Source organism: Podarcis erhardii, assembly GCF_964252035.2.
Source record: "Podarcis erhardii genome assembly, chromosome: 8".
NCBI lineage: Eukaryota > Metazoa > Chordata > Lepidosauria > Squamata > Lacertidae > Podarcis > Podarcis erhardii.
The window spans coordinates 32,781,037-32,789,651 of record NC_138499.1 but is presented as its reverse complement, the minus strand read 5'-3'; positions in this window follow the sequence as shown (position 1 = coordinate 32,789,651).

Sequence of the window (8,615 nt, the reverse complement as noted above, 5' to 3'; positions counted from 1 at the left end):
CTGCGGTCTTTCACTGGAATTGCTATTTCTCTCAATGCCTTCATTATTACAGGGCTGCATGTTGATTAAGTTTAGGCTGAAAACTGATCAGTGACTTCCTGACTGGTATAGGCATGCCATTGTAAAAATACATTTTTGGAACATTGCAATCTTTTTCTCCTTCAAATATGAAACAAATATTTACCAAAAAATGGGGATGGGGGGGGGAGGACTAGAACAGAGTAAACTGAATTGGACTTCCAGATGCATGGTGAATCAGTGGGGTCCCAGGAATAGGAAGTGGCTAGCTTGTCCAAAATGTTGTTAGCAGTCTAACACAGCTTTCACATGTTTTAATAATTACTTGAGTATTTTGGCTGATTTCCTCACCAAACAACAATTTTTGGTGCTAACATTTCATGCTTATAGTGTTAACTACACATGATGGTGCTAGAAATGTTTTCTTTGAGTGGTAGCTTTAATTTTGATATTACCAAATGTGCCCTGATAATTGTCACCTTCATGACAAGGAGAAGCAGATTGTCCTATAGGATACACAAAATCTCTTTACCAAAGCACTCCACATCCTATGACATCAACGTCAGGTTGTTTAAATGGCTATAAAATCAATCTTTAGTAAAACAAATGAGATGAGAAAAGAATATAGGGCATGCAAACTAGTGGCTTAGGTTTAAAAGGGAACCAAATTGCTTTGGTAGAGTGCAGTACCAAAAAAATAGAGTGGTACTTAAAAAAACCAAAACCCTCACCTTTTTTGTAGGCTTGGAATTTATAACTTATTGATAGAAGCCTTTTGATTCATTTAAGAATGCCCTAATTAATCAGAAAGTGGTTGTTTTTTTAAAAAATAAACCTTACTATTTTTTTAAAATATAAGTAGTTATAAAAAGCACAAGAGGAATTCTGTCACACAGGAGGAAATGCTGAGCCTTCTGTTCATGCATCATCTAAAAAGCAAATAAAATATTAATTTTGCTTCAGGACTATTGTTCTTACTCAAATCCAGATTTCTGCAAATTTAATTGATTGGCCAACCAATTACTTAACTAAGAATGGTATTGCTTAAGGCGGTTAAACCACCCCACCTGAAGCTCTGCTGGGCTCTTGCCAGCAAGGCAAAGTGAAGGCGAAGGTGTGTTGTTATTGTGCTTTTCTGTTATTTTCTAGCTTTGAAAACATTCACACTTCAGCCTTCCCATTGGGAGCAATCAGAGTAAAAGACTTAGACCAGCACTTAAGCTTGCCTAAATCTCTGCCTGGTTTGGGACCATATCAGGTGTCTGAGAAAGCTTTGAATCCTTTAAATCCAAGCCATTTCCTGTTCCTCCATTAGCAAGCCCAGAAACCACCCCGAAACACCATTCTTTTGGGCCTTGTCAATGTTGGTTTGACCAGGGCACCAGAGATTTCCACAGGGATGGGGCAGGGCTGTTCTGCTACATGAAGGGAATAGGAGTCTTCTAACAACTCTTGGCACCCTGAACAAACTACAGTTCCCAGGGTACTTTGCAGGGGAAGCCATGGATGTTTAAAGTGGTATGATACTGCTTTACATGTGTATAGTGCAGATAGGGCCTGGCATAAGCAAAACTGATGATTGCAATCCATCTGAAAGAATGAATATGAAAATGATGGCATATTCAAATAGATTTTTTTTATCTTCTGCAAGAAGGAAAATATCAGTGGAACTGAGTATCAGTGGGATCACAACAATAATCAAACTTCACATTCTGAAGCTGTAATGGTTTCTTTAAAACCCTTGTTGACCATAGTGCTATAACCATATAAGTAAATGGTTTCAAGACTCTGGGCATTATGTAGGGACATTTTTTACATTCATCATAAGTAACTGTAGCAGTCCTGGTCACAATGACCCAAATGCTCCCAAACAATGATAGTTGAAAGTAATAGGCAGCCTAGTAATAATAAATGTACTCTCTTTCTCCAAATTCAACATGCGATTAAATGGCAATCAAGCTGTTTCACTAAGCATGTTGTTGCCAGCCAGCTGAACAGCCCATATATTCTACCACTGATGGAAAATCATGCAATGATGCACCAAGGAACCCATAAAAACAACTATCTCAGATGTATTCACTGATAATACAGCAACCTGAGGTATATTAACCCATAAAGCTTGAGGCCGCTTAAAGTCATACACCCGAAATGTTTTAAATGTACCCATAAACCTTGTGAATTAGGAATGCAACAAATACATCTTGAACCTGTATATCATAGATCAGATGTCAAAGGCAAATTAGGAATATGGTAAGTAAGTAAATAAATGGAATAGAGATCCATGCACCAGGGAGCTCTGGTTATCTGCGGCTCCATGACAAGTGTGCACTTTGGCCCACATTCTGCTGCTACATGAGCAGCCCCGATAAACCACTGATTTTGGCTTTTGCTGCAAAATACTTAATATATCTCAGTTTGAACAGTTTGTTTGGGAGCAACTGCCATGGTAGGGCAGTGCTATGGAGTGAACGAAAACATAACCTGCTGCTCACCTGGAGGGTGCAGGTTTGTGGCAGGGTGCAGTCAGGTTGAGGTTTTGTGGGTGCACTGGCAGTCAGTCCGTTTCCAGCAGTGTACTCATGCAACCCAGCCCCCACAACGTCTAGGCAAGTAGTAGGAACACAACTGGGTGTGTGTGTGTGTGTGTGGCTCTGTGGCACCCGTCTACCATGCCAGCTCCTCCTGTTCCTTGTACTACAACAAATGCCTTGTTTGGACATCACCACAGACTATAGCTTGTCATGATGTATGAAGTGAGAACTGCTTTTCATTAGCTATAGTTTGTCTGAACTTGCCAGATTTGTAAACAATGATTTGAAGTTGGTTGCTTGGGCATATAATTGGTGAAAATGAAAGAAAATATTTCCAGTCCTCCTTCATATGAATACTTGAGTCTGAGGAAGTGCACAAACCTGAAGCTTACTCAGGTAGCACTACATTACGGTATTACATCCAAACGCAGCCGATGTTATGAGGACGGCTTGAGGAGGACTTTCAAACTTGCTAAATACAATATGCTGATTGCTATCTGGAAGCAGCACTTAAAATGTATTTTTATGTATTTATATGACAGAACATCTGTTTCCCTTTTATATTTCTGTAACCTTTGTTGGGTGTTCCCCACCTTTTAAGATTTCCTGAGAATAAAGTTCATTGTTTGACACGGGTGTTGCAATGAATAAGCTTATTTTCCCCCATATTATTATGGTTTTATTATGAATTGTGGCAAATATTACACTCTCTATTCTTGATCCTCTGGAAATATAAAAGTGTAGATGGTTTTGAGTGAATGTATAAGAATATGCATTTAAATAAAAATGGTCAGTATTTCATCAGTTTCATTGTTATTTTTGCCCCTTTGCACAAAAGTGTGGGATCAGTTTTCATTGGAGGAGCAGAAAATGCATGAACAAGCATGCACTATATCACCCACATGCCTTGATTGGAATAGTGTGAATCAGTCCTGATTGGTATGAATCAGTGCTCTATTGAAAGCGTATTTTGTGTCTCTTAGCTTGTTAGTCTGCACATGGATGTGAAGGGCTGGTCTGCCAGTCAAAAGACAAATTTGGTAAAGGACAGCTTCTGAGGGGAAATCTCATTGGGGAAAACCTTAGAAGATGCAGATTGCAGGACTCAAAAAGGCTGATTCATAGTTAAATTTGTCAGCAATTGTAGCTGCATTTTTCCAGGAGCCACAATCACAGTGATGCCTTCCAGCTCCCTGCACATAAAACTGAATTTACACTCGTTTTTTTCATGTGGTTGTGTGAAAGAATGTTACAACTACTATGAACGAGGGTGAACCAGCCATCATGTTTCTTAAAGCACATGCAAAATAAATATGCCTCAGAGTACCATTTAGTACTATGCCCAGATTCCTAATTAGAGCAGTTTTACATGCATAGGTTATATATGAATCTGCACCCAGTTTCTTGGTTGTGTGCCAGTCTGTAATGTTGTATTATTATAGCAAAGTAAAACTAAAAATAGTTTCAAATAACCCTTTGCTGAACCTTCAATTTTGTCAGTAATTATAGCAGCTAACTGAAGACCAAAGCCAAGAATGTGATTCAGTGGGTTCATGAAGTAGGTTTATAATGCTGTCAAACTGCAATAGGTCAGGTTCTGGACTGTTGGGTTCCAGCAAAGGGGGGAGGGGCATTGCTCTAGGCTGAAGCAGGATTGGCTTCCAGAGTTGGGTGTGTGTGGGGAGAGAGCCATGGGCCAGGAGGTGTAATCAAAGCCACAAAGAAATCAATGTCTCATAGAGAAACCTGTATGAGGACCAGGTCAGAAGCACATAAGCAGTCAAAACCAGGCAACCTCTACAGCGGCAAAACCCAGGCATGAGTAGGTTCTTGGGCAGTGTCCTCACACCATGGGCAAGATCCTCAGACTGAGGGTCAAGTTCTGGGGATACTGCTTTACAGGACATGCAGCACAGGGATTGGCCCTTGGGAGTCAGATGACTGAATAATCAGGAGTGTTGGTACTACAGACAGATAGTGCCTTTGAAGCACAGAGCTCAGCCAGCCAGGTGAACACTGTAGTGGAAATGAATAAGGCAGGCCTGTTTAGGGAAGTTTTTAATGCTGATGTTTTATCGTGTTTTTAATATTCTGTTGGAAGCCGCCCAGAGTGGCTGGGGAAATCCAGCCAGTTGGGTGGGGTATAAATAATAAATTATTATTATTATTATTGAGCATTGAGCTCTTTCCCAGAGGAATATATGTGTCAGGACCAAGCTGAAATGGGGGCAAAATGGGGGGGGGGGGTCAGCTCTCTTAGGGGGTCAGAATGAATGACCAATAAATGAATGACCTGGAGGACCCCAAGTTGCTTATTGAAAAGAATGCAAGTGATGAACCTTCCACACCAGTACAGGATCTGGCATGTTCTAGAATTGCGACCACTGACAGGAGACTGAATCAATCCACAGTTCTTTCATCAGCAGTTCCCTCCATGCTTCTCAGACAAACCAGACTGCAAGTGTAATTAGGAACCACTGACAAAAGCCAGCTGAGCACTGACATGCTGGGAATTTCACCTTGCCCCCGACAGGAATAACTCTTAACTTGCAGGGAAGTGGCTCTTTAGAATTTCTATCAGTCACCTAACTGCATACTGTACTATCATAGCTTGCAACTCTAGTTGGCTCTTGGGGTTTGTTTTCATATGGATTCCACTCTTTGAAAAGAAGCCAACCCAGCAATTATCACATAGTCATCATTTATTGTACTGCCCACAGTGTGATAAGCGCTTAAGCTAATTGAGAAGAGAGGTGTGTGTTGTTTTTTTTAACTTGTAGGCCTACCATCTGTCTCCCTCTTGCAGGATCTCACAAGACAGCTGTAAACCCAGTTCCAGGAAAGTTATTTTATAAAGAAAGTACTTCATGTCCTTCAGTACTCTTTATGTGACAAGAAGCATGCTGTGCCATGCTGCTTACTCTACAGCATGCGTATTGTTGATGATACTCTCCTTACCTGAATGGATCTTGCTCCTTATTTCCATCAGTGAAAGACCTGCCTAAAGAAGGTGGTAGTTGTATCTCTCCTTCTCACAGGTCCTTGTCCTTCCTTCATCCATCTTTTTCTGGTGGTAGTTGTATCTCTCCTTCTCACAGGTCCTTGTCCTTCCTTCATCCATCTTTTTCTGGTCCCCTCTCATTTTGCAAATCTCTTCTACAGGACACTCCAGCCTTTAGTTCTCTATGGATGTTGGGCAGCCATCCAATTACAGACGCATTTTAAAATACATTAAAGGGTATGTAAAAAGTGATTATATTACACTAGCAGCAAATACGAACTGTTGCTTTATAGGAAGTCTTTCATCACCTTTATAATGCTACATGCATGTCAATATTCCATATATTTTAAAAATACACAGAGACTATTTAATATATGACTAGAAATCTGATCATCTGATGGGGCTTTCCTTCTCCACTTCTTCAGTGAGGTCTCCAGAACCTTCTGCCCTCCTCAGGGAAGTCCTATAGTGGGGCACAGGGAAGTATATCAGGAGTGGGTATGGGCAACATTTAAGGCAGATGTTGGGAATGGAGCTACCATTCATGTAAATTATACTGGCAAAATATTTTCAATTCCTCCCTCCCGCTGCTAGGGATAGATAGACCAGTGATTTAGGGGGCCATATCATTTTCACATTTCCATACTCTCCAACATTTCTCCAATGACAATAGGGAAGACCTATATATGGCTATGGATAATGATGATAATAGGCTCACTTAAAAAAAATTATTATTATTTATTAAATTCATCAAATCAGAAACCTGGATGGCTTCTGTGATGGTCCCTGGAAAATCAGAATACTTGGAAGATGTGCATTTCTCCCTACAAGTTCATTCCATCTCATTTCTGTATGAATCAGCTATTTTGTAGGGGGGTTTTTGTTTGTTTTTTACGAATCTGCGTGAAAATTTTTAAATGTGTATTTTTGAATGCATGGTCTCTAGACATAGGCACTTCTAACTGTAAAATACACATTTCAAAGTGGATTTTGATATTGCTTTGAGCCAATAAATGTGTTGCAATCTTCAGGAACGTGTATAAACTGATGGATCACTACACTCTAATTCACAAATGTGGATCAAGTCAGCTCAGAACAGAATGTGCACATATCAAAATCCTCAATCAGCCCAGACCAGGCCATTTTGAGAGACTTTTTCAGTGGTGAAGAGAAGGACAGTGAGGAGATGTGGGTGGGAAAACACCACTGGGGAAGTGGACTTCCATTCTCACAAGTCTGGATACAAACCAGCTCAGTTGCACACAGACACACAAATTGGGAACCATTTCTGAACTCTGAAGAAGAGAAATCAATTGAAGCAGCATGCAAGAAATGGTTCCCACCACCAGAGAGCACCACAGCATTATTGAGAATAAATGACATTTCTGTTACATGTGGTGAATTCCTAATCAAGATGGGTGAATGATTATGCTAAGTATAGTAGACTGCTAGGTATTGAAATAGTGGTGCCAGCCTGAGTGCAGAAACATGACAAAACTGTTAGCAGAGTGCCTGGAATAAGGCTGTTTGAGTCCAGAGGGGAAAGAAATGAATAATATTGTACTGAGATAAACTGAATAAAAGCAGTATATAACTTGGAGAGAATCTTCTTTACAGGCCTAGAAGAGCAAGTTGAGACATATAGATGACTCACAACTAACGCATGTTTAACTTGCTCACATTCAGCTTTACATGATTGGCTAATAATAATAATAATAATAATAATAATAATAATGAACCTGTCCAGGTCTAAGTTCTTCAGGAGAGGCCCTTCTCTCAGTCTCACCACCCTCACAGAGTAGAGATTGGTAGAGATGTGGGAAAGAGCCTTCTCTGTGGCTGCTCTCAAACATTGGAACTCGCTCCCTAGAGAAGTTAGACTGACTCCCTCCTTGTTGTCCTTGTTCAAACAGACTTTTGGGAACTGACTGTTTTTAAGGAAAGGGCTGGTGCTGTGTTGTTTTTATTGCAATTATCTGTATGTGTTAATTTCTCTCTCTCTCTCTCTCTCTCTCTCTCTCTCTCTCTCACACACACACACACACACACACACACAATCTGTATGGTTTAATAGATCTCATATAAATGTTTAATTGTATTTTAATTATTGCTTTTTCCCTTCCTATGTTTTTAGCTGTTCCTATTTTCTCTGTAAGTTGTCTTGAGTCCCTTTCAGGGAAAATGGCAGGAAATAAACTCCTTTGAATTTATTTCTTTACATTTGAAGGGGGGCGGGGAATCAGCACAGTGAGATAAAGATTTGCACATAGTAAGGAGCCTCATTACTTTCACATTCTAATTAATGCCTTCGTGGAAGGTGATTGCTATTACTGGCTCTGCCGCAGCTGTAATCCTGACAGGCTAATAGATTGTGGGAAGTTATGTTGATGTAGCGTATGGCTGTTTGTGGCTTTCCCATTTGAAAGGATATATTAAGGCTGGGTCCAGATTACAAATGTTTGACCTGGCAGAGAGATGTAGTGGCCGCTAAAGCAAATATTGTGTCATTAATATAGCACTATCCACAAATGGGACTGGCGACATATAATGCTGTGTCTGTGGATATATTCAAATTGCCTGGTGGGTCCTTAACTAACCCCATTCTGCCTAGGTACTCTTCCCTTGAATACCTAAACACAACAGAATGAGTTAAGGCTATATTTTTAGCCTTAACTGTAAATTCACTAGCATTTGTAACTTCCAATAAGATTCTTAATGCCATGTGACTCAAGGTTTTTCTGTGGTCTAGTGAAAAGTGCATACTTTTTAATTTGGGCCTGTTGATTTTGCTTTTGTTTTTTACAATGGTACTATTAAAAATAGAAGCATGCTTCAGATAAATCTAAGCTGACATGATAAACCATAATCACACTGTTTAGCACGGCTGATTACATAGATCCATGCTTTTCCGAATGAGTTTTGACCCCAACAATCTCTTTAAACTGCTACTTATGTTCTTATGCTACAAGATAATGTATTATCTCAAAGAAAACCACAAAACTTTTGCAATAAGAGGCATATAAGAAATCCAAATAGTAAAAGTTAGGGGGTTTTTTTTGGGGGGG